General features: G+C 40.0%; 1 pseudogene; it reads right to left on the reverse strand.

Moving 5' to 3' along the window:
• The window catches only part of LOC146304393 (uncharacterized), a 25033-nt pseudogene extending 18832 nt beyond the window's left edge, over window positions 1–6201 (reverse strand).
• Window positions 6202–6829: the final 628 nt, after the last annotated feature.

Genomic DNA, 6829 nt, shown 5'->3' on the forward strand with positions numbered 1-6829 from the left:
CAGTGTACCACGTAATTTAGGAAATTACAGTTTTTAAAAATTGATTGACAGCCCTAGTTTTAAGATTTTTGGTCTGAACTTATTAATTGGCAACTTAACTGACAATTTGAAGAAAATCAGAAGAGACTGTCTGAATGACCTTCATCAGTATACCTGATGAGGGCCGTCCAGACCAAAACATCAGATTTTTAATAAATCAACAGAAAGCGAGACAGTGTGCGGGACTCTTTTCTGATTTTCTTCAAGTTGAATCTCCCTCCGATGCACCTGTCATACATTCAAGTGTGCAGAGACCTTTTTTAACATAACTGACAATGAAAATAGTTGCTTGATGCATCACCGTAGGAGATAGAGAGATAGACTGATGTGATTTCATGGCACTTACTATATTTCTGTTGAATAATGAAACAATGTGTGGGGAAAAAAAAAATACTTACGCAGCCATTGACTTCTTTACCATGTCCACGTCATCTACACCACCAAGTCTTTTCAAATGTGCTTGCTGAAAAGGAGTAAAACAAAGAAATTCAACTGTCCTGTAAGATAAACAGAATAGCAGTGCCAGTTTCATGCAACTCTAGCATTATATAAAATTTGTTCATTGTAAAGTGAAGATATTGAAGTGGCCCAGAGTTTAACAAAAGATACTTCATTTCTGTTGCTGTCCAACTGGCTTGGTGTTTACCAGTGGAATGTCATTATACATTTTGGTCAGAAGGTGGTGCTTGAGGAAAAGTCATAAGTCATCAAAACTGAATTGTTCACCTACTGAGGAGGATATTAGCTCGGCTAATACTAAAATGAAACAAGCAAAGACCAAAGCTGTCTGTGTGCTGTCTCATCATTTCAAACCTACCAAGGCTGCACTCTCATGGGCATCCTTCAGACGACTCTCCAGTTCTTGGAATTCAGTTTGTGTAGTTGCTGGTTTTATTTGAATCGTTGTCCCATCAGTAGATCCAATAGCAATCTTTACTGAATCTCTTATTTCGATGAGCAGCTGAAGGACTTTCCTCTGAAATTCTAGGATAAAGGGAAAAGAGTACAGATGTTATATGGTAACACAAACGTAACTTAAATGTTTAACAGAACCACAGTTGTTATTGGGTTAAAAAAAAAAAAAATCTTAACACCTATAGGTACCATGTAACTTAATACCATGAGGCCTGTTCTATGAAGTAGCATTTGGGGTTATGAACATGTTTGTAGCTGGATAAGAAAACCCAGAGTTAACTAAATCAGCTGACAACCAGCTTCTTAGTACAGGTTATCCAAGATGGCCAATGTTATGTTCAGTGAAAACACATAATGAACAGATAACCTGGGTATGCTGAGCTTGGTTCATAGTACAGGTCTCAGAGAAGTCTCAGTGAAGTGCAACATAAACACCACTGTCATTATTACAAATCAGTAGAGAGTCTACTTACTTTCCTCTGACAGAGGAAAGCTTGATGGCCTCAGTTTTGGAATTGAGGTTTGTGGGCACACTTGAGCAGGCTCTGATCTTTCCCTGGCCTCATTGGTTTGGTATGGCACACCCTGTCTTTTTCCCTCACTTGACAGTTTTGTAATCAAGGACCTTGCTCTCTTCTTGGTGGACTTGGGTGGGTGACTATTCAGATGCTGCCTCAGCCTTCTCTCTAAACTCCTTGTACTCTGGTCATAACTAATGAGATGAAAACAGCAATACATCAACAAAATGTTTTTCAATAGGTCATGGTCTACGAACTTAAAGCAGGTTGTCAAAAGGTTAATTGAATTAATGGATTAGATTGGGCTATTCAATGCTCTATAGTCAGACACTGTCTTACAAAACTGTCAACAAATCTATACTTAGACTTATGTTTGCAATAGAGATCCATACTTGCAAAAAAACAGGCAGCATTTCTAGTGACCGGCTCACCTCCTATGGCCCTTTCTGTATTCATCACGGGAGGCCACATTGGTGCGTCTGCTTTTGCTATGTGACTGGGAATCTGAGGAACTCATCTCTCTACCTGCAAGGGACTCTGAGGGACTCCAATTGCTGCGTGACAGGGAATCCGAGGAACCACTTATATGGCGGCATGAGAGGGACTCAATGGGGCTTCTCCTTTGGCTTTGTGAGAAGGACTCAATGGAGGTCCTCCTCCTCCTCCTCTTCCTACAGCTGCGCGAGACAGACTCACTGGGGCTCCTCCTCCTCCTCCCCCAGCTGTGTGAGAGGGACTCACTGGGGCTCCTCCTTCTCCTCCTGCTGTGCGAGTGGGACTCACTAGGGCTCCTCCTCTGTCGGCTGCGCGAGAGGGACTCACTAGGGTTCCTCCTCCGGCCATGTGAGAAGGACTCACTGGGGCTCCTCCACTGCCTGCACGAGAGGGACAAACTGGGGCTTCGCCTATGCCTGTGCAAGACAGACTCACTGGGGCTCTTCCTCCGGCTGTCTGAGAGAGACTCCTCAATGGGGCTACTCCTTTGGCTTGAAGGGATGTCAGTTGTACCTCCATTTTCAGCTAATGAAAAGAATAGACCATATTAAGTACAGCAGAAGTTGTTAATCTGTCCACTGTTCTTCACATAAAAACAATTTATATGTTGCAGCATGCATCTCAAGTACCTACCTACTCAGTAGGTTTGGAGGTATTTTACATTTTGGAGCAACAATGGATTAATGAGGAAAAAATTAAAGACTAAATACCAACACCTTTTTTGCAAAATGTAAGTAAAAGAAAGTAAGCAAATCTGCACCAGCGTTCATGAACAACATTCTAACACTTAAACTTCAGTTAACAGCAGAATTTATCTCCTGTTTTAGCAAAAATAGACCACCACCTACCAGACTGCACCTTCTTTTGAACCTTTTTGGGTACACAGGGGAGAGGAGGGAGATCATCTATGATAGAACAGACAACAGCCATTATTAATTCACAAAATGTAACTTTAACAATAATAAATGCTTATTTTTTATTTATTTATTTTTTTTTTTACAAATGACAGTTGCCATTTAAACATAAAATTCTTAGCAGGTCATTGGGCCAACACTGCCCAAACAGCTTTAATACATCCTAGTATAGTTTTCTGAAGTTTCTGGGACTTTATTGGGGATGGAACACTTTACTGCCCCCCAAAACAACTTCGCTTTTTCAGCGACTTTACCAACAATTTAAGTTAGGTTTTCTCTTAAAGAAAGCACATCTCCCTATAGCCATATTATACAAAGCCTCCTCATATAGAATACTGTTTACACTAAAAAATGTTTTGTTTTTTTAAATCCCTGTTACATACCTGTATTCTCACATGTTTGGAGGTCAGCATCAGCCACTCTATCCACATCGCTGGCAGGAAGATCATCTGCAATAAGTTATACAATATACATATATATATATATATGAGCTATTAAAAAAATTCCAGTTAGAAGAGAGGGTTTGGGGTGTGGGGTCAGTGACTACATGCATATTCAGAATTCAATGAGAGAGGACTCAGGGGCCATTTTAAGTTTTCATATATCCAAACTTAATATCATGTTTGGACAGGGGTGAGTTTAAAGGTTTAACCAATGCCTGCAGTGGGATTTAACAGTGTTTTGCCTACCCATTTGGTAGTCAGGGTAGAGCTTTTTCTTTGGCTTCCTCTTTTCAGGAATCTTTAGCAGCTGCTCTTCTGAACAGCTCAGTTCAGCAATGGTTGTGAAATCATATGTTTCACATTCTTTTTTGTTATCTGAAAGACATTATTATAAACGGTGTGCTCCGAGGCACAGACAAAGAAAATTGTGATTGGTTCTTGAATAATTGGGTTCATCCCCCAGCTGTGTGTTTTCTCTCTGACCTTGTGTATATAATCAAGTTGAACCTGCTGACAATTACAAATGCTCTGATGAAGGCTTTGTGCCGAAACGCGTAAGCGTTTTGTTTGTGATGTGAGCCAAATAAAAAACTCAAATGTGAGTATTTTTTGTCCTTCCAGAATTGAGATGTGCTACCTTTTTTGACTTTTAGGAAAATTAGTATCTTTGGGTTGTGAGTAAAACAAAACATTTGGGAACGTCATCCTGGCAAACAGTGATTGAGATTTTTCAATTTTTTTGACATTTAAAAACAAACAAATATTAATTGCTTATTTGAGAAAATAATCAGCTGATTAATTGACTATGAAAATAATCATTAGTTGCAGCCCAAGTGCTTATATTGTTAAGGATGTACACACACCTTGAGAGTATAAAAACTTCCACAGAGAGGAGTCTATGTTCAAAATGACTGTTTGTTTGTTATAGTCTAACACTAATACTTACATGTCATTGACCTGTCCCGCAATATCCATTCTGTGCCTGTGTGTGTGTCAGGGTGGGGGGTGGTGGCATGGGGGTGACTGGGGCAAGGTGCTATCCAGTGTGGCACATCCAGTATCCACAGACAGTTCTTAATACCTTTCACTACCATGAAGCATTGGTATTAAGACATAGCCATTTTCATATGGAAGACATACAGCTTTCTTCCTCAAGTCCTTCTGCTCAATGAGCTTTCGTTTTCCTTTTTTTTTTTTCATCCCTCAGAAGGGCTATGTTGACAAGTTTAGAGTGTCAAAGAAACTCTCTAAACGGTCAAGGTGGTACACATCACACACACATTTGATCTGTCCTCTTTTCCTTTACAAAGGCATAGCCATCTCCAACAAAAAAACAGGAGTCCTTCTTTTTGGTTGACACCAATGTCTGCTGTGGTGCTGGTGTAGTGCCAACTTTGGCATTGTCCATTTCAGCTATCCTCTTAGCAAGCTGTGAACACATTTCTTCAGTTTGTGCAAATGGTTCTCAAAGGGAAATGCACAGATCTCATTTAAAGAAGTTCCAAAATTCCTAACATCTTCTGCTAGGTGGGTAAGAGAGTGGACATTGTATGAAGGGAAGATGGGACTGTAGAGCTTAGTCGATGTTTTATAAAAATACATCAATAATTCTTCCGCATAGGCAATGTATGCCTTTCTTGTGTCGTCATCAGAGTCCAACAGTATGGACATGGCAACAGTCAGTGTCAGGAAGTGGTTGTAGAAGCTCTTAGGTAGCACAGCACGGAGAGCAACAGGTCCAGTGTACAGTAAAAACTGTCGAAATTCAGTTGCTTTCCATCTGTCCAAAACAGCAAGACTTCGTGGTTGTCTGGCAAATTCCCTTGGTAACTTCCCATTGAGAGAGACAAGTGTGGATGAGATTTCACCAATTTGTCTCTGGGACAGTTTACACTCTCTTGGACCCTGTTTGAGGAAGACCAGTATGCGTCTAACCACTCCTAGGCAGACCAGATGCATGTAGTCTAATACAAATGACTGTATGCACCGCAAGCCCACATCTACCAGGGGTGAGCGTCCACTCTGGTGAGAAGCATAGGACTGCCTGTTGAATTCCTCATCAGTCCTTGGGGAAATCACCTCTTGTGGTTGGTAATTGTACACAACCCTGTGGTTGACATATTGTCCTTCAACAGTGCATCGTTCACAACTAAAGTATGCATTGTGTCCCTTAATGCATTTCAAAAATGCTCTCGCTGGGGCATCACAAATGAAGGCATTAACTTTTACATTAAGCTTTCCACCTTGGAATGAAATTTTGTCTTGTTGCAGCCTAGTAAGTTCGTCAAGAAACTCTGACATGAAAGCACTTACAGAATTGGGTTTCTCATTGCCACAGTATATGGCTACAATAAATGGCTGAAACCTTTTCACACTGCAAAGAATTGGCCAAATCTGGACATTCGATGACTTGAACAATGGTAACCCATCTATGCTGAAATTCAGCGCGACATCGCTTTCTCCAGGAAACTCATGTGGATACTGTGAACATATTTTCAAAAGTCCAGACTCAAGACCAAAATACAAATATTGACCGCCACATAATTCCTGTACTTCTACTTGACGAGGAGTTTTTAACAGTGTTCTTGCATCTTTGGGCAGCCGATGTCCATGTTTTCTCAATACAGAGAGAAGTTCATCAACAGATGTGCGTGTTGCTTTATTCTTAACAGCCCATTTGGCCAAATCAGCAGTTAAATCGCTGGATTCATCTGATGAGGATGTCACCCTTTCTGAACCATCACTGTCACTATCAGACTGCTGGTCATCACACACAATATTTTCATCCTCAATGCCTGCATCATCCAACTCTTCTCCAAAATCTCGAGTGACTGCATCAGCAGGAAAAGGTTCATCTTCCTCACTGCTCAGTGCCATTGCATGCAATTCAGCATTTCGCCGCCGCCATTTTTTCAGGTAGGCCATCTATTAAATACAAGAAGTAAAAGGACAAATAGGGGGAAGTGTTTACTGGGGTTGCAACTAACAGTTATTTTCTTGATTAATAGGAGCTTGTTTTAAAATGTCAGAAAATGATGAAAAATGTCTGTCAGTGTTTCCAAAAGTCCGAGATGACGTCCCAAGTGTTTGGTTTTACTCAAAACCCAAATATACTCCGTTTATTGTCAAAGAGTTAAAAAAAAAAAAAAAAAAAAAAAAAAAAAAAGAAAATGTTTACATTTAAGAAGCTAGAATCAGAGAATTTAGACTTGTATAAAAATACACAAAATGATTATCAAAATAATCTAACTAAATGATGAAAGTACCTTTTAGGATGGCGATATTAATTTTCTTAAAAATTTACACAATAATTACACATTGGTGGATAATGGGAAAGAGAAAACAAGGACCACCTGCGCCAAATTTAGGTGAAGTACTTGTAAAAATTAATTCACATCTGGTATTCGACATTTTCAGGAACAACGTTAATATTTATGATCCACACATCGTGACTATAACACATCGTGACCTCCGTGAATCCATGTAGGTGTGAGTATTTGGTCTC

Source organism: Lutjanus erythropterus, unplaced genomic scaffold, assembly GCF_056507025.1.
Source record: "Lutjanus erythropterus isolate fLutEry1 unplaced genomic scaffold, fLutEry1.hap2 Scaffold_155, whole genome shotgun sequence".
In the NCBI taxonomy this organism is placed as follows: Eukaryota; Metazoa; Chordata; class Actinopteri; order Lutjaniformes; family Lutjanidae; genus Lutjanus; species Lutjanus erythropterus.